The sequence below is a fragment of the Macaca thibetana genome, chromosome 8, assembly GCF_024542745.1.
Source record: "Macaca thibetana thibetana isolate TM-01 chromosome 8, ASM2454274v1, whole genome shotgun sequence".
Lineage (NCBI taxonomy): Eukaryota > Metazoa > Chordata > Mammalia > Primates > Cercopithecidae > Macaca > Macaca thibetana.
Genome location: NC_065585.1, coordinates 135,492,594 through 135,518,819, shown reverse-complemented (window position 1 = coordinate 135,518,819; position 26,226 = coordinate 135,492,594). Strand labels below are relative to the sequence as shown.

Sequence of the window (26,226 nt, the reverse complement as noted above, 5' to 3'; positions counted from 1 at the left end):
TGTATCTGTGTACATAGGTGCATGTGTGTGCCCGTGTGTGTACATCTGTGTGTGTGTGTGTGTGTGGCCGGTGTACTATAAATCCAGGGCATCAGTCTCCTGACATTGCTTTCACTTTTTGCCATTCTCCCCCAAACATTAGTCTTCAGCCTGTACTTTCTCAGTTTCCCCAAAAATGATTTAAAAAAAAAACGTCAAATGAGAAAGTGATCGACGTCTACCGCCTGACTCTGCTCTAGATCCATCCATGTCTCTGAGGCCTTGGGGCTTATTGGAATGTGCTTATTTTCATAGTCCCATTAACATGATGTTTCAGAAGGGCCAGCTCGGTTTTGTCTTCAGTTTTCTCACCAGTGATTGTCCGGGGTGGGGTGACAATGGAATGCAAAGGAGCATGAGTGAACTTTTCGGGATGACGGAAATACTCCATATTTTCATTGAGGTGTTATTACCTCCGTGTGTCAAAATCATCACAATTTTTACATTTCATCGTCCTTAAATTATACCTCAGTAAAGTTGATTTTAAAAGTTAAACAGGTACACTTTGCTGGAAAATGATCCTGGAGAGTGTTTATGCCTTTATATGAATTTAGCTAATGCATTCTCTCTCCAGGGCCCTTTGCACTTTAGGATATAACTGATGATGTGAAAAGTACCAGCAAGGAAGTACAGGATGGGAATCTGGGGATGGAAGCCCCTTCCCGCTTTCAGTAGGTGACACAGGCGCTCCTTACTCATAAGGCTGAGCTTGGCTTCAGATAAATAATCAGAAAGTCGTTTGTGCGAGATTTTAAGAAGAGGATCCGAACTGGGACTTAGTAACTAACTCTGAAACTGCCACCTGCACTCTCTGAACTTCATGTCAAGTCAATACTCCGTATGCTACAATTCCATCTTTCGTTAAAAAGCAGATCTAAGGTACCCGATTTCCATGAAATAAATGTGCTTTTTACAATGCTTGATTTGCAAGTCAGTTTCAAAAGTAATTTGGCGAAGATATCAGGGTTATTTTTACAAGATTAAAAATCAGTATTCAATAAATTATTTTATTCACTTTGACTTTTTTTTTTTAACCTGTCTGTGACATGTGTGTCCTTTGATCCACACACACGCCCTGGCCAGTAGGAAACAGGCACACTCTGCTGGTGGCAGAGGGATGGGGACTGCAACCTGATCTTGGACCTTCCCTGTCTCCCTAGCTCAGCCCCCATGCTATCATGGGCTGCAGCCAAGTGGCCTTCCAGGGTTGCACTGGAAGGAGCCACAGCCCCTCCATGGAGCCATCCCAGACACAGCTCCTCCACAGAGCCCTGGTCTCAGCCCTGGAGGCCAGAAATGTGCTTCACCCACTGGCCTGCCACGTTGCAGCCAAGAGAAGAGCTTTTGACTGAGAAGTGGAAACTAGGTTGTTCAGATCAGATCTCTGTTTTAGACTTCAGTACCCTAATGATGGATTTCAAAAATTAAATATTCCCTAACAAACCTCCAAGACTCTTTGTTTGGGTCAGTTAAAATACAGTGGAATGTGAGAGCACATGTCAGAATTCTCCAGCCTACGTTTACTGTTGTTGTTGTTTTGAGACAGAGTCTCACTCTGTTGCCCAGGCTGAAGTGCAGTGGTGCAAACTCGGCTCACTGCAATATCTGCCTTTCAGGTTCAAGTGATTCTCCTGCCTCAGCCTCCTGAGTAGCTAGGACTATAGGCGCGTGCCACCATGCCTGGCTAATTTTTGTATTTTTAGTAGAGACAGGGTTTCACCATGTTGGCCATGTTGGACAGGCTGGTCTTGAATTCCTGACCTCAGGTGATCTGCCTGCTTCGGCTTCCCAAAGTGCTGGGATTACAGGTGTGAGCTACCATGTCTGGCCCAGCCTACTTTTATAGTGTGAACAAAACTTCTTAGAATTACCAACTTAAGTACAACAGAAGCTTTTGAAATTAACTGGGGGGAAATTGAGTGGCTAAGTGAGGAGGAATAAGAGCAAGAAGATCAGAAGGAACCACAACATTGAAAATGTTCAAAAGGAAAGAAAATCAGGAAATTGTTCAGTGCCATACCTTCATTTCATAGGGGAAGAACTAAGGACTACAGAATTCAGGTCACCCCGACAGGACCTTATGTCCCTCCTTGTCGCCTGACCTCTCCCTGTGAGTCTCAGTGGTCCTGGTCCCACAGCAGGTGCTTGGGGACCCAGAAGGAGCCCAGGTCTCCTGACACCCAGCCCCACTCTTACTGGGTCTCTGAATCTGGAATGGTTACTCATGTTGGGGGAATTTTATATTCTTTTTTCCAAAAGTTGACATCCAGCTAGGATCTGTCCTTCCTGAGAGCTTTCACTGCCCTTTCTCTCCTCCCTGCCTATACTCCTGCTCGCTTGGGACTCACACTCTTTGCAAAAAAGCTTGTTTCACCTAGGGGTGTTTTGTAACTAGAGCAGGGAGTCCTTGCCTTTCATTCTGATGCATTCCCCAAAAGCAGAAAAGTGTTGTGCAATGGGAGTTTGCATTTCTGACCAAAGACTCCGCAGCAAATAAATCATGGAAACGAACAATATGTCCTTAAACCAAGATGTAACACTGTAAACCTCTACTGTCTTATAAAGTAACAATGCTGTGCTTTGAGTAGCCAGACCACATAGTAGCTGGACTGTAGACTCTAAGCAGGGATGAGGTCAGTGGCTGCTGGTCTGGGCCTTCCCCAGAAGGAAGCGAAGAGATCAAATTTTGTTTTTAAGTTCTGTGAATCCCAGACATTTTTGTAAATTTTTTTTTTATGAGATAGAGTCTCACCCTGTCACCCAGGCTGGAGTGCAGTGGCACGATCTCAGCTCACCGCAACCTCCACGTCCCAGTTTCAAGCGATTCTCGTGCCTCGGACTCCCAAGTAGCTGGGATTACAGGTGTGTGCCACCATGCCCACCTAATTTTTGTATTTTTAGTAGAGATGGGTTTCACCATGTTGGCCAGGCTGGTCTTGAACGCCTGACCTCAAGTGATCTACCCGCCTCAGCCTCCCAAAGTGCTGGGATTACAGGCATGAGTCACCATGCCTGGCTTTGTAAAAATATTTTAAACCTAATTTGCTTGTTTAAAAAACTAAATTGAGATTGGTAAGTTTTGTTTTAATAAAAAAAATTGTGAATAAGTTGTAAAGCTTTTGATAAGTTCAGTGGCTCCTATAGGCAGACAATAAATTGCTAAGTCCCAAAGTATTGCAAGAATGGAGAGTACTTCGTTCATACTTTGAAGAATATGCCTGATTATAAGGAAAAACAAATTACTGAAGCCTTGAAATGATGAGGTTGTTTCCATTTACTTGCACATAAAATAATGTATCTAAAACATCCAGCAACTCTCAAAAGATGGGAGTAAAAAGCTTTTGAGAAATCAGATACAATTCATTCCAATTCAACTTGAAAATTCACAACAATCAGTCTTGCATTTTATACATCTTGAACCAAACCATGACTTTGAATAAAGGCTTCATTTAAAAACCTAACCTATGTAAGGTGGGTGTTAATGTTCTTTTAAAGCAACATTCCTGTCCTAGTTGGAGGGAACTTCCCTAGGTCCTGCAGCATAAACCAGTGCCTGTCAACCAGGGAGTGTCAGGAGGATGTGCTGCTTCCTGCCGCCTCCCGCACTGCACAGGGAGCAAGGCTGTGCTGAATTGAGATATTCTAGGAAGGAGGAGGGTGTATGTGAGAAGGTGTGGCATCCACAACAAAACTAATAAAGCATTCGCAACCTTAGGTGACATGGTTTGGCTGTGTCCCCACCCAAATCTCGTCTTGAGTTCCCGCATGTTGTGGGAGGTCATTGAATCACGGGGACAGGTCTTTCTCATGCTGTTCTCGTGATAGTGAATAAGTCTCACAAGATGTGATGGTTTCATAAGGGGGAGTTTTCCTGCATAAGCTCTCTTCTCTTGTCTGCCGCCACGTGAGATGTGCCTTTCACCTTCCACCATGATTGTGAGGCCTCCCCAGCCACGTGGAACTGTAAGTTCATTAAACCTCTTTCTTTTGTAAATTGCCCAGTCTTGGGTATGTCTTTATCAGCAGTGTGAAAACAGACTAATGCATTTGGAGACCAAGAGGCTGATGGTGTTCAGGACACACTGTCCCCAGTTACAGCACCTTGGCATTTCAGAAAATCACAGAAGCAGGAAAGCCCCTCTCACTTTCCCCTCCTTGACTTTCTCTCCTGGGGCAGGTTATAAGATCCTCATTTGAGAGAGTCTGTCCCAGTACTTGGAGGAAAGGAACATCCTTGTCTCTGAAGACACAGAGCACAGAGAAGAATCGGAACAAACAGGCCTTGCTCAGTGCCCCCAGTTTATCACCCATTAGCTCACTCCTGGTTTGTCTAATCACCTCCTCCACCACTATCCACTCTTCATCAAACCAAAGTACAAAATACCCAAGTTTGCCTGTTTCTTTGGGTCCTTCCTTTCCTTATGATGGCTCCTGTGTCAAGTGAAACACGTACTAAATATGTGTGACTGCTTTCCTCTTGTTACTCTTTTGTTACAGGGAAGGGCCCCAGCCATGAACCTAGCAATGGCTGAGGAAAGAAATCTTTCCTTCCCTACTGATATGGTTTGACTGTGTCCCCACTCAAATCTCATCTTGAATTGTAGTTCCCACAATTCCCACGTGTTATGGGAGGCGCCCAGTGGGAGATAATTGAATCATGGGGGCAGTTCCCCCCCATACAGCTCTCATGGTAGTGAATAAGTCTCATGAGATCTGATAGTGAATAAGGGGAAACCCCTTTCGCTTGCTTCCCATTTTTCTCTCTTGTCTGCTGCCGTGTGAGACGTGCTGTCCGCCTTCCGACATGATTGTGAGGCCTCCCCAGGCAGGTGGAACTGTGAGGCCATTAAACTTCTTTCTCTTTATAAATTACCCAGTCTTGGGTATGTCTTTATCAGCAGCATGAAAACGGACTAATACACCTACCAGGCCCAGGATTTGTTCAGCAATAAAGTGATCTGTTCATCCCCAAGAAGTGGGTGGAGCTGGGAAAGGCCAGACCAACCATTCGGAATACTGTTTTTGATCTGCCCCCAGGACATGAGGATTGGCAGGGGCTGAGGGGAGTCCTCACCTCCAGCAAGGTGAGCTGGAGCCCAAAGCAGGACTCCAGGGGAACTGGAGAGCAAGCCAGGAAAGGCAGACGGAGCAGACTTGCATGCCAGGGTAGGAGAGGGCGCACAGCCTCCCAGCCCCTGATGAGCTGAGCCCAGTGAAAACAATGCCAGGCCTCACCTGCCTGTGCTCACCGGCTGGTGGCGGGGAGGGCTGAGCAGGTGTTGAGGTGCTCACAGGTGAGTAGGAGAGGAAAGGCAGGTGCGACCTAAAGGCAGTCGCAAAAGAGAAATGCATTGAGTTGTAGCACTGTATCCACCAAAAAGGAAGCTCATCTTTTACTGGGTTTCTAATTGTTTTAGACTTGACACTGCATTTGCTGCACTGATTTCTTCTCCTAACCCTTCGAGCTTGTTAAAACAGGGACTCTATTTTCTTCTCCTTTGGTCAATGCAGGGCAGCAGGGCTCACTTGCTAAGTGCTTACTGACAGATGTAAGTTTATGGTTAGAGATATGAACCCGCTTGCTCTTCTCAGCCTCTGTGATTGTAATTCAGTCCTTTGCTGTCATTAGAATCATCTGGGGAGATGTTTGTAACTCCTGCTACTCAGGCCACACCTCCTATACTTAAATCAGTATGCTCGGAGTTGGGGCTCCAGACACTGGAATTGTTTCAAACTCCCTGGGTGACTGCACTAGCAGTCAAGTTTGAGAACCACGGGCACGGTAAAAATCTTTCCTCGGCCTGAGCAGCCCATTAGCTTCACCTAGGGAGCTTTAACAATCACCAATGCCTAGGCCTCCCCACCCCCCATCCCGTGTTCTGACTTAATTAGCGTGGGGTGGGGCCCCTGGAACAACATTCTACCAGCTTCCCAGGTGACGAGAATGCACAGCTAGGATGAGCTTCTCCTCCGAAGCATGAAGACCCACAGGATACTGCAGAGTTGCTGGGGGTGGCCCTGCCCAAATTCTCGCTTAAAACCCCCAACTTTCAATGACACTGTGGACCTGCTCTAGTGTTATCATAAGGTTTACAAATTTCTGTGCCACCTATCAGACCATTTTTTAAGGATCAAATAAAAGTTTCCATGACTTTTATAGTTCTTCCCCTGTGCTTTTTTATCATGATATTGAAAAACGACAGTGAAAAGCAACCAAGGCATTTCAGCCAGCATGCTGCTGACTAGTTCACGCAGTTACCACCAAAGCACATGGACGGGACCCAGAGCGTCAGTCTGTGCCCACTAACGGGGACGGAAACCTACCGCGTTCGAGTTTTGACATATTTCTCGCAGTTGCTGAAAACTATGAGGCATGAAATCCAGATTTATGACTTTTTAAAAAGTTATTTGTGGATTCCCAAGACGATTATGTTCCCATCACTTATGTGGCCCTAAAAAAAAAGAAAAAGAAAAAAAAAACTCAAATGATGCTGAAAAAAAAATCCAAGTTTGGCGCTCACTGAGTTCCAATGTCAGTTGTCTGAATCGCACTCAGAGAAAGTCAGGGGGAAAAAAATGCATTCTGCCTTCCTTTAACTGCTAGTTTGTCATGGAGAACAGAAAGTCCCATTTGCATGTGGCTTTTGGAAAAGCTAAGCCGGGAGCGATTATCCTGATGCACTTTTACTTTTTGCATAAAATAAGAATTTGAGGAGGATGTCCCCGGAGAGAGCCACTTCTCATTTCCCAGGCCTCACCTGCCATCCTCTCTGACAACATCATAGATTTTATTTTTGCTGGGAATCCCATTATCAAAGCAATGCCCCCTCACACACACATATTGCCAAGTAAACCATAGCGGGTGGGGGTGGGGGCAGTTCATGGTTGCCTTAATACACCCTGTCCTCTGCCATCACCTCCTTTTTTGTCTGGATAAGTTCTTTGGCAGTTCTCTCAACTTTTATTTCTGAAACATCCTAAAACATCTCAGTATTAAAACCAAGGCTGATTATATAAACCATACTCCCATGCCTGACAACACATGTTTTTGTCTGAGGCCTTTACTGCCAAGAGCCATAAGGACCCTCTAAGTCATGTTCACTATTTTTACTGGCCTTGAGAGTCTCCTTGCTTTGACATGCTCTTGTCTCCGTTGTCAGACTGTTAAATGCTCATGCTTCTAGTTCTCTTAAATAGATGCAGATGTGTGGGGCTGGGTTGCCACTGAGCCTTCTTCTCTTCTGCAAGAGCTGGGATAGGGACAGAAGGTGGTTTGGAAAACACAAGCCACCTTGATTTTAGGCAAACTCTAAGTTACAATCAAGTGTCTTCATTTATAACGTTTTAACTTTTTCTTAACCTGTTGAAGCCATGTTGTTGGCTACTAATTAGAATAGCCTTTTATAACTTACCTTAAATCTCACGACTTGTTCCAACCACCCCAGAGTCTGGCGTCAACTGTCATTGCGTGCTGCTCTTTCCAGCCTTTCTGGTTCAACTCTTAGCAAAAGCCATAATCTTCCTCCAGTCTGTTTCCTTTCTGCAATGACAAAATTGCCCAGGGAAAGGAAAAAGAACAGCATCTATCATCTTTCTTTTTAGCTCCCTGGTTTAAGGCTTTCTTTTCCCCCATGATGAAAAACTATAATCATTCTGCTTAGAAAGTACAGACCCCTAAGCCCACTTCCAAGAGAGGGATGGATTTTCAAGTCTGTTATCTCTACTTTCCCAGAGCCCGGGGGTCTCCCAGGCCAGAAGTTGACAGAACTGTCTTCATACACTTGAGACAACATCATGCCCGTTTCCTTAAAACTAAGAACATAAGATGCTGATTTTTCTTACCAAAAAAAAACAAAAAACAAAAAAAAAAAACCTTTCTTGTTCTTTCAAAAACTGTTTCACTGACAATGTTTCATATTACAAAATTGAAACTTGGAACTTTTGAACTGCAAATTTAGCAGAAAATGAAGCCATGCTCTTGTGGCTTTGCTTGTCACCTCTGCTCAGATGCCTCCCAGACCCCTCTCTAGCTGCAAACTGCACGCAAAACTGTTTCTCTAAAAGAAAACAAACTCCTGTTTTTCCTACTACTGCTACTGCTACTACTATTGCTACACACACACACACACACACACACAGAGAGAGAGAGAGAGAGAGAGAGAGAGAGAGAGAGAGAAAACACTTCTGACACCAAATGTAGGGTTTTTCTCACACCAAACAATTCTGCAGTTCACTGCAGACACCAGCCGAGTGTCCTACAATCCAATTCTGACACCACCTGCCTGGAGTTAGCAGGTGAAGGACTCAGCCCCACAAGCCTGCCCCCCTCCCCATGCCAGTTGCATGTCCCAGGTCTCCCTTCTAACTGACCAGCGGTAAATCAGGGGTTCCCACGACCTCCTCCTGGGATTTGTAACTTGCTAGAGCAGCTCACAAAACTCAGAGAATCACTTAACATTGACCAATTCATCACCAATGATATTATGAAAGGATGTAAAAGAACAGCCAGAGAAGAGGTGCACAGGGCCCGGGGCCAGGCAGCAGAACACACTGAGCTTCCATGCCCTCTCAGGGGGCATCACCTCCTGTACCAGAATGTGTTCAACCCCAAAGCTCCCGAACCCTGTAATGTCAGGATTTTTAAGGAGCTTCATTACATAGGCAGTATTGATGAAATCATTGGCCACTGAGTGAACCCCAGACCTTGTGGGGGTGGGGCTGAAAGTTCCAGCCCTCCAAAGATCTGGCACGTTCCTCTGGCACTCAGCCCCCAGCCTCCAGGAGCCACCTCACTAGCATACTCTCAGGTAGGGTTAGAGAGGGCTTGTGATAAATGATGAAGGACATTCTTCTGCCTGCATCGCTAGGGGAATTCCAAGGGTTTTAGGGGCTCAGTGCTAGGAACCCAGGGCAGAAACCAAATACATATTTCTTGTTACAGCAGTGTCACCCCCTCACTCTGCCTAATTTGATGACTAGCTCCCCCATCAGATTATGCCTATTTAAGCCAAGTCCCCGATCCCCATAGCCAACCTCCTCTTCTTCCCAGCCAGCCCACTTCCCGGGCATAATAACTCTTCTGCCCCTGGCTGGAGAGTTGTACTGAGGCTTTCATCCTCCTCCACATGCCACCTGCCAATACTGCTGCCTGTCTTTTGAGGGCTGCTTGAGGTTCACTACCCCTTTCTCCATTACCTCTGCGACCTGGCTAATCCACATCCTCCCCCACCCATGCTCTTCAGCACCAGTGCCTGCCCTGCTCGGCACATGTCCTCATCCCTGCAGCCTCCACCCTGGTCTTCCTGACCCCCACTGCCTCCAGCACCGCTGGTTGCGGACCTGCTCTGGCTCTCTCTGCCCAGCTGGCTGGCCTGCCTCTGTTCCAACCTCCCCTGCCTGGCGTGGTGTTCTGGGCGCCACCGCCGCTCACATCGCCGCTTCACCTGCTTTTGCTATCTGCACTTTCCATGTCCTGCTCCTTCTCCCAGCTGGTGGTGCCTCCGAGAAGAGGAATAAGAACCACCTGTGACCCCCGCAATTTCACGGGCATGGTGGGAGCAAAGGCAGAGGGTGTGAGTTTAGTGGGCATACGCCACTCTTTCAAGAAGTTTTGCTACAAAAAGATGCAAAGGAAGTGAAGAGGGAAGGGGTTTGCAGGGTGGGAGAAATAACAGCATTTTTGTTGTTTGTTGTTATGACTGTTTTGAGCCAAAACATAACAAACAAGACAGAAGGAAGACCTGATGGAGCATGTCCTTGAGAAGACGAGAGGAGCGGGGTTGGCCTGGTGGGAGATCGGCCTTCCATGTGGGGGTTATGGGGGTTCCTGTCCAGCAGCCTGGGGTTCTGCGGAAGGCAGGCCTGCAGCAGGTGTCAGGTGCTGCGGAGCAGGAGACATCTCTGTTACTTCACCGTCCTCAGTGGGGAGCCATGGCTGAGCCTGAGAAACGGCTTATAGGCTGAAGGCCAGGCAGTGGGAATGGGCAGTGAGGAGGGGAGGACGAGCCGGGTAGAAAGAGTGGTTAGAAACACAGAGGGCCACACGGCCAACGGTCAGGGGACTAGCACACCAGCCAGACCCACCCACGGTGCTGCCTGTGCAGAGACGCTCGGCATCTGAATTTAACCCGGGTCTTGGTTTGACTGAGCCCAACGTGGAGAGAAGGGCCAGGGAGTCACAGAGGGGTGGTGGGCTGGGTGCTGGTTTAGGGGCTAGGACATGGAGGGGTGAAGGCGGGAGGCAATCGCGTCCACTGGGCAGGGGCCCGGGGCTGCTGACAAGGGGAGAGGTGGTAGCTACAGAGGGAGCAGCTCGGGATTCTGCAGTTCCCCGGGGAGAGAGGAGCCCGAGAGACGGGGGGGTGAGGGGGTTGGAAGGGGCACCTGTGGATGTCCTGAGACTTCCGGGAAGTGGGACAAGATCAGTGATGGAGACAGAGACAGCGTCATCAGGGCCGAGAGGAACGACAGTAACAGCGAGGTGAAGTGGGCGGCCCTGTCTGGCAGCACGGGGTTTGGAGCTGTCTTGTGGAGGGCAAGGGAACAGGATGCTTTGAGGTGGCAGCCAGGAGCAGGGATGGTTTTGATTGCAAATGGAAAAGGTTTGATGCAGAGTTTCAGGAGCCTTCATGTCTTCCTGGTCTGAAGACCTTTTTTATTTTTACCGGATTGAGGTGATTATCAGAATAGTTAATGGTGTGCTCCGTTCCTATTTCTCTAGTTTTTCTAAGGTCCAGGGACTGCGGGCATCATTATTCCTTCTCCCCGGGGCCAATGACCAGTTAATTCCAACTTTGATGGACTCAGTGCAGGCCACATTGTCACGTGTAACTCTACACTGAGAATTATTTTAGAAAGTTAAACTCCTAAAAATGTTTTGTTTTTCCAAATGGTGGCCTCTGGGTCTGCCTTCACCTCTTTTGCAATGATCAGCACTAGGATCTGCTTTCAGAAATGGTTGTGCAGAGCTGGGACTTTCACCAAAGCTTGGCCGCTTGGACAGGACTCACGATGGAGGACGGTCAGGTGTCCCGGGTTTCAGATGCCTGCATCCTCCCGTGGGTGGTGAGGGGCCTGCCTCCTTTATAGCTTTCCACTGCCAGGCTGGCGCCCCCTCCCCTCACCCCCATCTCCTCCAGAGGAAGACCAACTTAATCAAATCTTATCACAACTATAGCTGCCTCCTGGAGAAAGCCTGCCTTCTGTCCCCCTCTTGTCCCTCCCTGCGTGGAGGCAGGCCCTTTGTCCAGTGCCCATGTGGCTCGGTGGGTGGTCTTTCTAAGTCATCAGAGGAGATTAGCAAACACACATGTCCGCTGGCCTAAGGCCCAATCTGCAGGCAGCCTTATGAATAATCAACGTGACTTGTCTCTATAGTTCAATGCCTGTATCTGCCTCTCAGTTGGTATTGAACCTGGGGGAAAAAAAGATGGATTATTCATTGGAAACCTCAAAACCTCCACAGCTGAGCTTTCTTACAAATGCCTGCATGGCCCCCGAGGTATCTTAGTGTTCACCTCCCCGTTTGCACATAGGAAGCCAGTCACGTTACTGGATTCCTGGTGAGTTTGACTTTTCATTCTGTCTTGAATCTCCCTCCCTTCCCCAACCCCGTACCCTACACTACTTCATTCCTTTTTCTTGGGTCTTCCTGATCTCAACCCCTCCGCCTGTCCTCCACGTTGCCTGAAAAGTGAGCCTCCTGACACACGGATCCCCCCATGGCCTCGTCTGCTCAGGTTTCTGAGGTCCCCAGTAACCATGCTCACACTGTGTAATCACGAGTGGTCTGGTCCACACCTCATCACTTCGCGTGCATGTAAATGTTTTAGCGAGTGAGCTCTTGCAATTATTGCCTGCTGAACCCCTCGCCCCTCACTCCCAGTGACCCTGGGCTGCGTTCACGCATGCCGTGGGCCTTCAGACACCCAGGTCTCAGGACCTGAGGGGCTCCTGTGTGCTTTCCGCGAGGAACCGTCTTTCTGCTCACGACTCCATATCACACACCAACATCATGAAGTCCTCCCTAAATGCCCCAAGCCCACTCCAGCTCCCACTTTTCTGTCCATGAAATGTCTGTAACTTCTAGAGTGTCCTGAAGAAGCAAAGACTGTGTCCCTCCATTTTTGTATCCTCAGAACTTAGCCTGATACAGTGAAATGAGTTCACTTCACGACACAGCAAACGAACGTGCAGGTACTTCTGCAGGGAGTGTTGTGGGGATGAGTGCACTGGTTCTGTGGCTCAGCCCTGAGTTGGGGTCAGGAGGCAGGCGCTGGGAAGAGGATTTTGTGTCTTAGGAAGCACAGGAAGGCCTTTCTAGGATCCAGAAAAAATGGAAAGTAGACCAATGTAAGCGTTAAAAGAACACATTTTATTTTATCTTTTAAATGTATGTACACAGTACAATTGACTGTTTTGTATACAATTCTATGAGTTTTAACACATATAGATTAGTGTCACCACTAATTATAAGATTGTAGGGAACTGGGGAAAAAAAGGCGTGCATTAAGGAATGATATGGCATATTTGGGGGACAGAGAACAGGCTTGATGAGGACAGAGTCTATTTAAAAGAGACAGTGGACACTGCAATTGGAGGGGAAGGCAGGGTGGGGCTTTAGAGAACCCCGAGTGCTGGGTTACAGGATTCAATAAAGTTATTAATGAGATTGTCCGCATTGTGAATTCAGAAATATTTATGTCATACCTTGAGGAGGGTGTGAGTAGATTGTGCTGATGACTGCATAACTCTGACTAGACTAAGAACCACTGAGTTGCACCCAGAATTTGCATTACTGAGCGCTTTACCAGTTAGGAAGGTTTCGCGTACTCCATACTTTAAATCTAAGGTGCCTTGACTGTAAGGCCTGCCCGTGTTTCCTGGACGGCTCAGAGGAAGAATGCAGTGAGTGAGAACTACAGCCTTGTAAGACATCCTGTATTGTTGTTGAGATGGGAAAGTGCATCTTAAAACTGTTAGAGAGCCAAGAAGTGACTTTAAAGGGTGAGCTCTACCTAGAGGGAAAAGCAAATGCACTAATTGAAATCCAACCCCCTGGGCTGGAGTAAATGAACCATCAACCACCCATGGGGCTTCCCTCTTGGTGATGGATAAATAGCTGGGATTCCTTGAAGCTAGAAGCCGCGGGGAAATTCTGTTCTGCTTTGTCAACAACAGACAAACGGACTTGTAGGTAAATAGATTTGGAGAGTCTGAGCTAAAACCCGTTAAATCAGATGAAGACACAAACGCAAGCACAGGCAATGTGTTTTAAAGCAAAGCTAATGTCCCTTCGGCCTTAACTGACAGACTTTCCTAGCAGTCCTCACCCTCTGCAACCCAGGGCTCCTAGGAGGAGCTCATGGCAGAGAAAGTCCTCTGGCTTCTGCCACTGCCTCCGCAACTTCTATGTACACGTCAGTGTATATCCATGGGTATGAAATGGTCATTTTATGTCACCATTAGCAGAGGAAAGCAGGAACTCTTTCAAACCCCACCCCAAATTCACTCTGACTATCAAGCAGTCCTGTTTATTTTGGAGGCCACTTAACCCTGGAGCAGCCCATAAGCTCCACTTAATCCCCTTTTCTTTCATGATTTCTTTTAAAGAGACATCTTGGGTTCTGTAGGGGAACATTTGTGCTTCATTGAAAAACTCCATTTGAGGCCTGCTCACGGCCTGCCAGCTTATCTGCTTGCAGCCTTCATTGCTAGGGAGCTGTTTTACAACTTCGTAAGTTGTAAAGAGCTGCTGGCGATGCAAACGTGCCTGTCTACGGGCAGGAAATGAATTCTGTCTGGTAGAGGGAATGCTCCCTACCTTGTAGGAAAGCCAACTTTTTTGTCCATTCGCAAGTTTATTTCAGTATTTCTCATCTATAAATGTGTTCTTCAGATTGTCCTTTGAACCAGTTATAGCATCTGAGTTAAGTAAAATGAATACACTGTGTTTATTTTATACCTGTATGAAAGCTATGTTTTTTGTTTTTTTGAGACGGACTCTCGCTCTGTCACCCAGGCTGGAGTGCACTGGCGCGATCTCGGCTCACTGCAACCTCCTCCTCCCGGGTTCAAGCAATTCTCCTGCCTCAGCTTCCTGAAAGTTATGATTTTTTGAAAAATTATCTTTTAACTGTTTTTAGCTAGAAACTCCTGGGCCAATATATAAATAGATGAGGTTATCTCTGAGGTTCTCATTGAGGTAACAACAAAAATAAAACAGCACGATGCTACCCAGCTATTGTTCCCCAACTTACGCCTGTCCCCTCCACATGTCCTGCATGCACTCCTGTTTCTGGGGTGTGTGCGTGCGTGTGTGTTTGCGTGTCTGTGTAAAGGTTTGCAGTGAAATTATAATCATTGGTTTTTTGTTGGGGATGGGGAGTTGTTTTGTTTTGAGACAGGGTCTCACTCTGTCGCCCAGGCTGGAGTGCAGTGTCACAATCACAGTTCACTGCAGCCTCAACGTCCTGGGCTCAACTGATCCTCCCACCTCAGCCTCCCAAGTAGCGGGAGCTATAGGCATGTGACACCACGCCGGTCTTGCTTATCTATCTATCTATCTATCTATCTATCTAGATAGGGTCTCCCTATGTTGCCCAGGCTGGTCTCAAACTCCTGGACTTAAGCAATCCAACTGCCTCAGCCTCCCAAAGTGCTGGGATTACAGCTGTTAGCCACTTTGCCCAGCTAAAATTAGAGTTTAGAGCACATTGCTGTAAATTGCGGTTACCAAGGGGATTGAAAAATCAATGAAAATAATCAACAGCAAGTTGACTTCAGAATCTGTGCCTTTGAGGCTTTTCCCCTTAATCTCCAGGTAACACATAGGCTCCCTGGCGAGAGCCAGTGGTGACACAGTGAGAACACCGTCTGCTGCATCTAATGTTTACAGCTTGTAATTCACAACTAACTTTTAAAAATGTACCAGTGTTGGGGAAATGGTGCTTTGCTGGATAGGAAAATTGGCCAAGATCAGAATTCTGAAGGCAATGTCATGGCACAAAGAAACTAGCTACTGAAATCACATCCTAAACATCCAAGAGGTTGACTTTCCTTTTCTACTGCATTAGAAAAAGGTTTATTTACTGTTTATCCATACAGTAAGATAGAGATTTGATCTCATTTTTTGGTTAAGAACAACCATATCAAAGTGTGTGTGTGTGTGTGTGCATTTTACAGAATTTTTAAAAATACACAGAGAACTCTTCACAGTTGTTAACTCTGGTAAATGGCAGGGGAGGCAGGGGTGAGAACTGATCTATTATTCATAGTCTCAACGATGAACAAGATATTTCCAAAAATAGGCGGATTATTTAAAATTATTATTATTAGGATACTTTGGGCTTCTAGAAACAAAAACTTAACAAAAAAGTCACTTAAAGAATTTAGGTTTGTTTTTTTTTCTGACATAAAAACAAAATAAAGGATGATTTCAGTTTGGTCCATCAGTAACTTAGAAGTGTTTTTCAGGACCCAGAGCTTTCCGCCTTCCCACTGGGCCATTTTCAGCGTGTCCCGTGGCCTCTGGGGGCTTCAGTGATCCAGGCATCACATTAGACGTGACAGTGCCAAGCAAAGAAGAGAAGTATTTCTGCTTATGCATCTGTTTATAATAGTAAGAAAAACTCCCTCAGAATCCCACCAGCGATTGATTCTCAGGTCGCACTGGCCAGGATTGAGGCCAGCTGTGCCATGCTTAGCTCAGTCATTTGCATTGTGATCACCGTGATTAGCTTGAACCAATCCTGGGACTTCTCCTTGGGCTTGAACACATGGCCAGGTAGAGGTTGGTGCCCCCAGAAAAAGTCTTTGTTCTGCCAACAAAGAAGACACAGACAACAGTGTCTAACAGGAAAAGTCCCTTTTTACTTTATACCCTTCCGTAGTATTGCTTCAACAATCAAATACTTTATTTTATTTTATTTTTTGAGATACAGTCCTACTGTGTCACCCCGGCTGGAGCACAGTGATACCATGTCTACTCACTGCAACCTCTGCCTCCTGGATTCAAGCGATTCTCCTGCCTCAGCCTCCTGAGTAGCTGGGATTACAGATGCCCACCAAAATGCCCAGCTAGTTTTTGTATTTTTAGTAGAGATGGGGTTTCTCCATGTTGGTCAGACCAGTCTCGAACTCCTGACCTCAAGTGATCCATTCACCTTGGCCTCCCAAAGTGCTGGGATTATGCTGGGATTACAGGTGTGAGCTACCGCTCCTGGCCTTTTTTTTTCTTACATAGAGTTTTGCTTGTTGCCCAGGCTGGAGTGCAGTGGCATGATCTCGGCTCACTGCAAGCTCCACCTCCCAGGTTCACACCATTCTCCTGCCTCAGCTTCCTGAGTAACTGGGACTACAGGTGCCTGCCACCACACCCGGCTAATTTTTTGTATTTTTAGTAGAGATGGGGTTTCGCTGTGTTAGCCAGGATGTTTTTGATCTCCTGACCTCATGATCCACCCACCTCAGCCTCCCAAAGTGCTGGGATTACAGGCGTGAGCCACCACACCCGGCCCCACGCCTGGCTAATTTTTTGTATTTTTAGTAGAGACAGAGTTTCACCGTGTTAGCCAGGATGATCTTGATCTCCTGACCTTGTGATCTGCCCACCTCAGCCTCCCAAAGTGCTGGGATTACAGGTGTGAGCCACCACGCCTGGCCAAATACTTTCATAGTTAACTTTTTGAATGTGTGTGTGTCCTACTTTAAGATGAAAGATATTCTTTCTTGATCCCGTTTCCATGCAGCTTGGCCCCGTGATTCTAGGGACCATGGCTTTTTCTCGCAGTGTGACTCACAGTTTGCCAAAGCAAATCTCTTGTCTTGCATCAGCTCAGTCTCTTTGTCTGCAAATTAAATCAATAGCCTTTTTTACAGCCTATCTCCCAGGACATATTGCTAAAAATACTCACAAAGTCACCATCAGGAAGAATCATTTGCCCCTGCTGCCACTGTCTCCTGGAAGTCACATGAAAGTTGCTGAGGCTCGGTATTTATTATGCTGTAAAATTCAACACAAGGGAAGAGAAAAAGCAAATTCCATGAGCAGATTTAAGTGTATTGGATCTAATCCATTGATGCTGCAGCTATATTTTCACAGTAGGATCCTCTTTTGTTAAATATTACAGTAGTATGAAAACCTAGCAGAAAAACAGTTCACCGTTTCTCTGATTTTGTGAGCGATGTGGGCTGTGGAACTTACTCTTTGCTGCTCTTCCCCCAACTCCACTCTACCCCTACCTCCAAGTAAAGTACCCCTACCTCCAAGGTCAGCCTTGTCTGCTGCCCCTGACTAAGATGACCCCAACCTCACTGCACCCCAGGTTATACTCCTCTGAGAAGGCCCCTTCATCCCTCCCCTCACATACATCCCCTCAAATCTCTAATTTGTGTGAACCATTAATTTCAGATATTACAGGGAAAATATGCAAAACAAAATGTGGATGGCACATAACCCACAGCATCTCTCAGAGGGTGTTTATACTCAAAAAGAAGTCTTTACCAACCCATAGTTAGGAAAATACGTGTTCAGAATAACTGGGCCTTCCCGCAGTCCTCTGGGTCAACCAGATGACCACACGTTGCCAGAATGAGAAGCAGAGCAGCTTCACATCCCAGTTTCTGAAATGTTTCCCAACAGCTCATTGAAACAACCTCGAGACACCTCTCTCCCGCAAACCTAGTGTGTTTTGGGAACGGCTCTAGGAATTCTCCTCCTGCATTGCCTCACTGTCCCTCTGCCCGTCCAAACCATGGTATTGGATTTACAGCATTTCTTAGATTCTATAAAAGTCCTTTTCTGCCAAGAGCCTGGAGCACGCTGGATTGAATGACTCCCTTCCAGCACAGCCGGCATTTGCAGTGCATTAGAATCTTGCCGTCACTTGCACACATCACCAAGTTACTTTAGCCGGAGTTCAGCCTAGCTACGGCTCTGCTCTGCTCTGCTAACAGTTGCTTTTCAATATTTTGTTTGAGGATTTGTAGTAATTCAAAGGCCTACACTTTTTTTTTTTTTTCCTAATTTATTTCCTTGGAGTTTTACTCATGGATACTTCAGAAAATGTCAGCTTTATGTCATTAATGTCACGTCTTCTCTGGGTTCTCAGAATTCGAAATTCACAGGAGCATGGCAGCCTTACATTCAGTCTATTCTTTTCCTAAAAAAGGAAGCAAACCGCAGCAGTTCACCTACGCTATGGAGACTGAAGTGGTCCCACCTCTGTAATTCTCTCTGTCTGCCCCACAGCTGTGTCGAAGGGAGTGCCACTTGTCTGCAGGGCCGTACCGCGGAACCCTCTTTGCCGACCAGCCAGTGATGTTTGTCTCGCCTGCCAGCAGCCCCCCAGTGGCCAAGCTCTGTGAACTAGTCCACCTGTGCGGAGGCCGGGTCAGCCAAGTCCCCCGCCAGGCCAGCATCGTCATCGGGCCCTACAGCGGAAAGAAGAAAGCAACAGTCAAGTATCTGTCGGAGAAATGGGTCTTAGGTAAGAATCCAGGCACAGAGACACTGTTGTGTGGTCCAGATCTATGAACAGGTTTCCAGGGAGGGCGGCGTCACGCTCACACCCCCTTCCACGCAGCTGGGCCACCTGGGTTGATGTCTCAGCCTCCAGCATCTGCCCTGGCAGCGTCATGTGGTCACCCTCGGCATTCCCACGCCTTGCTGTCAGCAGAAGCACAGTTCACAAGGAAATGGGAACTCTAACTGGACTCCCCACTTGACTTTCCTGGCTCATGTGAAAAACCCAGTCCACCCAAAGCCACCCCAAGCCACCCCTGTGGACGCAGGCTCTCCAGGCACCCACTTAGACCCTCCCTCCCCAGTGCCTCCTTGTCCTACTTCAAGAGTCCCTGGCAGCGCCCGGCGTTAGGGCCCAAGCCCCCGTTCCTGTCATCCCCTCTCCCAGGTACATCTCATGATCACTCCGTCTGCTCATGTGCTCGAAGGGCGTTAAAGACGTAAAAGGACTCCATCTTTTATTTCACAAAGTGAGCACAGTGTGACCGTAATGTCCCGCTCTGGTATTCATGGAGTTGCGCCAGGTGCTGTGTGCAGTTCTGGGGAGGAAGAGGTGGTAGGAGCTGAGCTGTGACCGGAGGAGGCTGGATCCACGCCATGCTCACATGTGGGCTCCGGGAGGCTTGCAGGTGATCCCCGGAGAAGGGGGTTGAGGAAGAGTGTGAAGCAAGGATGGCCTGGGGAATGTGGAGGAGGCAGGGGCAGCATCTGTGCCACAACTTACACACCCTGTGGTGGAGTCACGCGTGGCAGGACAAGCCTAGGGCTCCACTGTGGGTAAACCCCACATCCTCCTCCACAGGGTTGTGATAAACATGTTAGTTTGCTTGGGCTGCCATCACAAAATACTACAGGCTGGGTGGCTTCAACAGCACACACTGTTTGTCAGTTCTGGAGGCTGGAGGTCTAAGAGCGGGTATCGGCAGCGTTGGTTTCTCCCGAGCTTGCAGACGGCTGCCTTCTTCCTGTGATCTCACGTGGCCTTTCCTCCACGCACACACATCTCTGGTGTCTCTGTGAGTGTCCGAATTTTCTCTTCTCTAAGGATACCAATCAGATTGGTTAGGGCTCACCCAGTGGCATAGTTTTATTTGCTTTTATTTATTTTTTTGAGATAGCATCTCGCTGTGTCACCCAGGCTGGAGTGCAGTAGCATGATCACGGCTCACTGCAGCCTCAACCTCTCTGGCTCAAGTGATTCTCCTGCCTCAGCCTCCCAAGTAGCTGGAACTACAGGTGCATGCCACCACGCCCAGCTTTTTTTTTTTTTTTTTTTTTTTTTTTTTCTGTAGAGATGGGGTTTCCCCGTGTTGCCCAGTATGGTCTCAAACTCCAGGGCTCAAGCGATCCTCCTGCTTTGGCTTCCCAAAATGCTGGCATTACGGGTGTGAGCCACTGCACCCAGCCCCAGTGGCATCATTTTAACTTGTCTTATTCAAGGCGCCATCTCCAAATACAGTCTCATCCTGAGTTACTGAGGGTTAAGACATCGACCTATGAATTTTGGCCAGACACAATTCAGCCCATAACAATGAATCACTCCAGTTTCAGCACCTGGGGCCAAGATCCTTACCTGGCTTTAGAGGTGCATCCTCTCTCCCCCATTCTCTCATTCTTTTTCTCTCTCTTTGCTTCCATCTCTTTCCATGTTTCTTATTCAGTCTCCTTTCTTAGTACTTCTGCTTGTCTCTAAATCCTAAACTTCTGGCTTTTCTCACCCCCTGCTAAACATTATCCTTTAATAGACAAGTAGATACTGTGTTTGTCCGAGTTACATTCATAGCTAACTATGGACATTTTACAAACATCTCTTACATGATTGATGGTCATCCTTTCATATATTTTAAAAGCGTGGCAATCAAAAGTAATTTTTTACTCTGGCGCAGAGTAATTCATCTTTTGCCTGGAAACTAACTTCCAAAAAAAAAAAAAAAACTATGATTTTAGCTACAGTCCAAAAGCTAAGAGGCTGTTTACTGTTTTCTAAATGCCAAGAATATAACCTTCAAAACATCCTATGTTCTGAAACAGAGGCTGTTGTTTTGTTTTTTTGGAAAAGTGTATTATCAAAATTCCATTGACTGCAGAACAGAACTGGGCCTGAAGGCATGTCTGGCCAGCTGACGGAACTGTGCACGCGATTGATATCCACGGTGCCTACCAACAGGCAGTCTTTTTGGAGTTTGGAAAGCGTGTGCCGTGCAGGGCCGAGCCTGCCTCTGTTTCCAGGTTGGGTGGCTCTGACGGCTCCTTCCTGTGGCTCCTGCATCCTTGTGTGGAGTCACGCTTGCTCGGCGGCTGCTCACTTCCTCCGGTTGTTTTGCCGCTCGGCTCTCCCGCCCGTGGGTTTTCAGGAGGTGAATGTCTATCTGCTTAACCCCAACGCTTCGTTCCCACAAAGTCCTTCAGAGTTCTCTGACTTCCAGGGCTGGGCCACAGGCCCCAGCCTCTTTTTCTTTCCTCCTGTAACGTGTGTCCTGTTTCTGATTTCTCACCAATTATGCCATCTGCGTGTGCCCTTGGTAACATCTGGGTATTGTGTATGCTGCAGCCTTCACCCATGTCAGACGAGTCCCCTCACTCGCCGGCCACCGGACCCCAGTGTAGTGGGCATCTCCAGTACCAGGCCTCGCCAGCCCACACTCTCTGGGATGTAAGATCACATAGTTTGCAAGTATTTATTGGCTTGTTATTTTTCTTTTTGTGAATTGAATTCCAATCCAGTAGCTGCAGCTATGTACAAATAAAGGAGGGTTTATTTTTCTGTCTGTACATACTTCTGGCCTTTCTCACCCTCTGCTAAACATTATCCTTTAACAGACAAGTAGATTTTTTGTATTTTTCTCTTTGTGAATTGAATTCCAATCCAGTAGCTGCAGCTATGTACAAATAAAGGAAGGTTTATTTTTCTGTCCATACATACACTTGTAAACCTACAGAACACACGGTCCAGGGCATTGCATTTCCTGCCTCATCCAGGTCCAGGTTGGCCATTTGCTTATTCTCTAACCAGAAGCAAATCATATACTTTTTTTTTTTTTTTTTTTTCTTTCTGAGATGGAGTCTCGCTCTGTCACCAGGCTGGAGTGTGCAGTGGCGAGATCTCAACTCACTGCAACCTCCACATCCTGGATTCAAGTGATCCTCCTGCCTCAGCCTTCCCAGTAGCGGCACCTGCCACCATGCCTAGGTAATTTTTTTATTTTTAGTAGAGGTGAGGTTTCACCATGTTTGCCAGGCTGGTCTCAAACTCCCAACCTCAAGTGATCCTCCTGCCTCAGCCTCCCAAAGTGCTGGGATTACAGGCGTGAGCCACTGTGCCTGGCTGAAATCACCTATTTTCTGTGGAATGCATTTACTTCATGTATAAAACAGAGTGATAACCTCTACCTTGCTTACCCCACATGTTGGTTAAAGGAGAAAACACAGAGAGTGCAAATGCCCTGTGGCAGACATAGGCTCGTTAAGTATGGCAGATAGACAGTATCCACGAACGTGTCCTCATCCCTTCAACAAAGCACATTGTGTCTTTTGGAGACTTTTTTTCCTCCCATTGATTTCCATTATAACAAATGCTTCTCTGGACAATATTTCATTCTCAAAATATCGCAATATTGAAAAACTAGGAATATATCAAACCATTTTAAAGCATCAAATTGAAAGAAAAAGTTATTTTAAGTTAAATTATGAAAAGACAATACTCAAAAAAAATCAATTAAATTTATTCAAACTGGAATATCAACTGCTGTGTAAGATAGGGTCCCTGGGCATCTAAGAGTAATTTGAGCCAGGCATGGTGGCCCATGCCTGTTGTCCTAGCTACATGGGAGCTTGGCTTGAGCCCAGAAGTTCAAGGCTGCGGTGAGCTATGATCCCACCGCTGTACTCCAGCGTAGGCAACAGAGCAAGACCCCATCTCTAAAAAGGAAAAAAAAGAATCATTTTTCAGTACCTTCATATTGTTTCTGTATCTTACAGTCTTGTTTTGCAGACGTCGTAAAGTCACAGGGGGTGGAGAACCAGGCGTTTTTTTTTAGCCACTAGGAACCTCTCTGAGAAGTTTCTTTTCTTTTCCTTTCTTTATTATTATTAGTTTTTTTTGGCCAGAGGAGTGAAAGGAAGGTAGGCACTAAAACCACAGCCCTTCCCCTGGGACTGCAGCATCCTAGCGCCACCGTCCTCCCACAAGCCTTTTGTTCCTGCATGGTCTGTATCTCAAGACCAACAACTCCATATCTACGAACATAAAAACTGTTAGTGAATATTTTACTTGTAAGAATTTCTTTCGACCTCAGCTCTGAGGTGACCCTCAGCTCGCCTACCACCCCAGCTGCCCCAACTTGCTGGCATAGAACAGGGGGTGGAGGTGTGAAGTCACCAAACAGGGCTCAGCATACAGAATGTAAGCCGCGCCTCACTCACTCGCTCCCTGGAGAATTTCATCCGCGCCGCATTGCCTAATAACGGGGTTATCGGAAAGGTCATGATTACGTTCCCTATTCATTCCCTGGAGTCTTTTTTCCCTGAAACTGTATTGTACTTGGGCCAAGATTCTTGATGAATCATTCAACCAGAAGGAGAAATGGGGTTGTTGTTGGTTTTTTTTTTTTTTTTTTTTTTCTTTTTGAGAGAGAGCACATTTGTGGGTGGTTGAATATGCAAAAAAATAAACAGGAAAACAAAAATGAAATTCCCGGCCCTAGGAAATAAAATGTTACCTTTACCTGATATTGGTAACATATTATATTTGAAAGCATTTGCTAATGATTGCATTTTCCCCCCAACACTCCCATGACATATAATTCCCATTTTACAAGTCACGAAACGAAGACCCTGGGGTCTGAAGGAACTCGGCTGGGGTGAGGATGTTAGCCCTTGGGTGGAGCTCTGAGCCCCGGCACGGTCCTCAAGGGTCTGTGACATTTGTGCTGTGGTCAGCTCTGTGCACTCTTCCCTCCCTGCTGCTGTTATCACGAAAGGCTGGCTTGGCCTTTCTCATAGGCGTATTTCCACTCTCAGGCGCCCTTTTATTGTCTGGGCTCCATTCAAGTGATAAGACATACATTTATGCTATTGTGGGAACATAATGTAATATTCTCAACAGCATTGCCAAAAAAAAAAAAAAAAAAAAAAAGGTTTAGCCTCCGCCTGATTTCCTTATAACTTATAAAGAAAATTTGGTTTGAACATGTCCCCATGTCGATGTTTTCAGGAAAAAGATCCGATAGCATGCAGGCCTTCTCATGCTAGCCTGGCTCATTCGTCGTTTCCCCTAACGACTGACCAGAAAAATGCACTATGCTCCCATGGGGCCACTCGGGAGGCCTCAGGCCTTCAGGCTTCCTGATTCAATAGATACATGAGGCTTGATCAGAGTCACCGCAGTCCACATTTCCATTGCCTCAATAAGGAACCAGTCGCAGAGAGGAAAGGCCGTCTGCAGAAGTTGTGGCAAGTGGCAGAGAGGAGAGTGAGGATGGGGACTGCCCCCTTCCATCCTCTGTCCTCCAAGGACGGCCTCATTTTATCCCCACCCAGATTTCCACACCCAGGAGCTCAGCAACCAATCAGAAAATGTTTGTAGATTTCGAAGACATAATTCAGACAATATGAAGAATTATTTTTCCTTTGAGTTGTTCTCAAAACAGATGAACTCTACCAGGATATAAATGAACGAGAACTAAAACTGGTGGAATTTGGTAATGTCAACATCTGATATGTTTAGGCTTTTAAATATGTATATATCAGCCAGGCACAGTGGCCCATGCCTGTAATCCCAGCACTTTAGGAGGCCAAGGCAGGTGGGTCGTTTGAGCACAGCAGTTCAAGTCCAGCCTGGGCAATGTGGTGAAATCTCGTCTATACAAAAAATTACAATAATTAGTGGGCATGGTGGTGCAAGCCTATAGTTCCAGCTACATGGGAGGCTAAGGTGGAGGATCACCTGAGCTCAGGGAGGTCAGTGCTACAGTGAGCTGTGATCACACCACTGCATTCCAGCCTGTGCAACAGAGTGAGACTCTGTCTCAAAAAAAAAAAAAAAAAAAAAAAATATATATATATATATATATACACACACACATAATATATATATATTTTAAAAATTAACTGCTAGCTCCTAAAACAGTATTTCACCATTAGCTTTGGAAAGGTTTGCTCAGAAAATGAATTTCTAAGCACTCCCTTTATTGCATTTATTGGCCAAACTAATGTTCCTAGATGGTTATCTTTGAAATTTCCTCAACTTTTGGGTCCCTGTCGTTAAACTTACGCCAACAGAACTCAACTCACTGGATGTGAATTGTATCAGAGATGTAAAGGTTTAAAAGCATAGGCCGGGCATGGTGGCTCATGCCCGTAATCCCAGCACTTTGGGAGGCCGAGGCAGGTTGATCACCTGAGGTCAGGAGTTCAGAGCAGCCTGGCCGACTTGGTGAAACCCCCGTCTCTACTAAAAATACAAAATTAGCCGGGCCTGGTGGTGTGTGCCTGTAGTCTCAGCTACTCGGGAGGCTGAGACAGGAGAATTGCTTGAACCTGCCAGGCAGAGGTTGCAGTGAGCCGAGATTACACCACTGCTCTCCAGCCAGGGCAATAAGAGCAAAACTCCGTCTTGGGAAAAAAAAAAAAAAAGTTTAAAAGCATATTAAAAGCAGACTAAAAAAAATAGTAAAAACCTAGAACACAAGTCAGCTGTCTATTCAATTCAGAATAAGAAATATTGTAGACAAGGCAACATTTTATATCCATTAGAAATGTGGTGGTTGGTTTGAGAACTGAAACCAGCCATGCATATGCTGCTCCAAGCATTTGGGTCGTGGCAGGAAACTTTGAAGACTATTTTGCTGTACAAATTCACAAAGCCCCCTGCAAACACTCCCATGCTTAGGGTAAATGCTCAAGTGTGTCACAGCTGCCTTGCAGCTCTGAGGATCAGAAAGGTTCATGGACATAAAAGAAACTTCAAAGCTCTACCTCCTAATGGGAAGCTCCCCTTGGTTTTAGGCTGTCTTTGCTTATTGACCGACTTAATTCATGCTTTGGGTTATGACTGTAGGAGAGATTTTCTTGTGTCTTTGGAGCATGCTGAACTTGTGTTCCTTTTTGTTGTTGCATATTAGACAGTCAGTGTTGAACCCAAAGTGACCGAAAGTGACCGAGCTCATGTTATGGGCTGAATTTGTCTCCCCAGAATTCATAGGTTGAAGCCTTCCCGGTCCTTAGAACATGATCGTAGCTGGAGCTAGGGCCCTTAAAGACGTAAATAAGATAACATGAGGTCATAAGGGCAAGGCCCTAATCCAGTATGACTGGTGTCCTTATATGAAGAGGAAGAGGCCAGGCGTGGTGGCTCACGCCTATAATCCCAGCACTTTGGGAGGCCAAGGCTAGCAGATCACTTGAGGTCAGGAGTGTGGGACCAGTGTGTTCAACATGGTGAAACCCTGTCTGTACTAAAAATACAAAATTAGTTGGGCATGGTTGTGGGCGCCTGCAATCCCAGCTACTCCGGAGGCTGAGACAGGAGAATCCCTTGAACACGAGAGGCAGAGGTTGCGGTGAGCCATGATCCCACCACTGCACTCCAGCCTGTGCAACAGAGCAAAACTCCATCTCAAAAAAAAGAAAGAGAGAAAGAAAAGAAAAGAAAGAAAGAAAGAAAG

The 26,226-nt window shown here is 46.6% G+C and overlaps 2 long non-coding RNA genes and 1 pseudogene across 6 annotated transcripts in view; 1 reads left to right on the top strand and 2 right to left on the bottom strand.

The window, feature by feature from the left end:
* Positions 1 to 6,476: 6,476 nt before the first annotated feature.
* The window catches only part of LOC126961116 (uncharacterized), a 97,950-nt gene continuing 78,200 nt past the window's right edge, over positions 6,477 to 26,226 (bottom strand). Inside the window, exons 2-4 of one of the 2 annotated variants that reach the window (XR_007728181.1) lie at positions 18,261 to 18,471; positions 7,452 to 7,579; positions 6,477 to 6,491 (exon numbers count right to left, since the gene is read on the bottom strand). This is a non-coding gene — a long non-coding RNA (uncharacterized LOC126961116). Of the gene's footprint in view, positions 6,492 to 7,451; positions 7,580 to 16,952; positions 17,042 to 18,260; positions 18,472 to 26,226 lie in introns of those variants that run through there. The other variant, XR_007728182.1, reaches the window with a different exon arrangement.
* Positions 12,392 to 16,953, bottom strand: LOC126961086 (uncharacterized; annotated as a pseudogene). Its single transcript, XR_007728180.1, has one exon. The product of XR_007728180.1 is annotated as an uncharacterized LOC126961086 (transcript).
* Positions 18,433 to 26,226, top strand: part of LOC126961119 (uncharacterized) — a 33,018-nt gene continuing 25,224 nt past the window's right edge. For all 3 annotated transcript variants that reach the window (XR_007728187.1, XR_007728188.1, XR_007728186.1), the window contains exon 1: positions 18,433 to 18,527. This is a non-coding gene — a long non-coding RNA (uncharacterized LOC126961119). The remainder of the gene's footprint in view (positions 18,528 to 26,226) is intronic.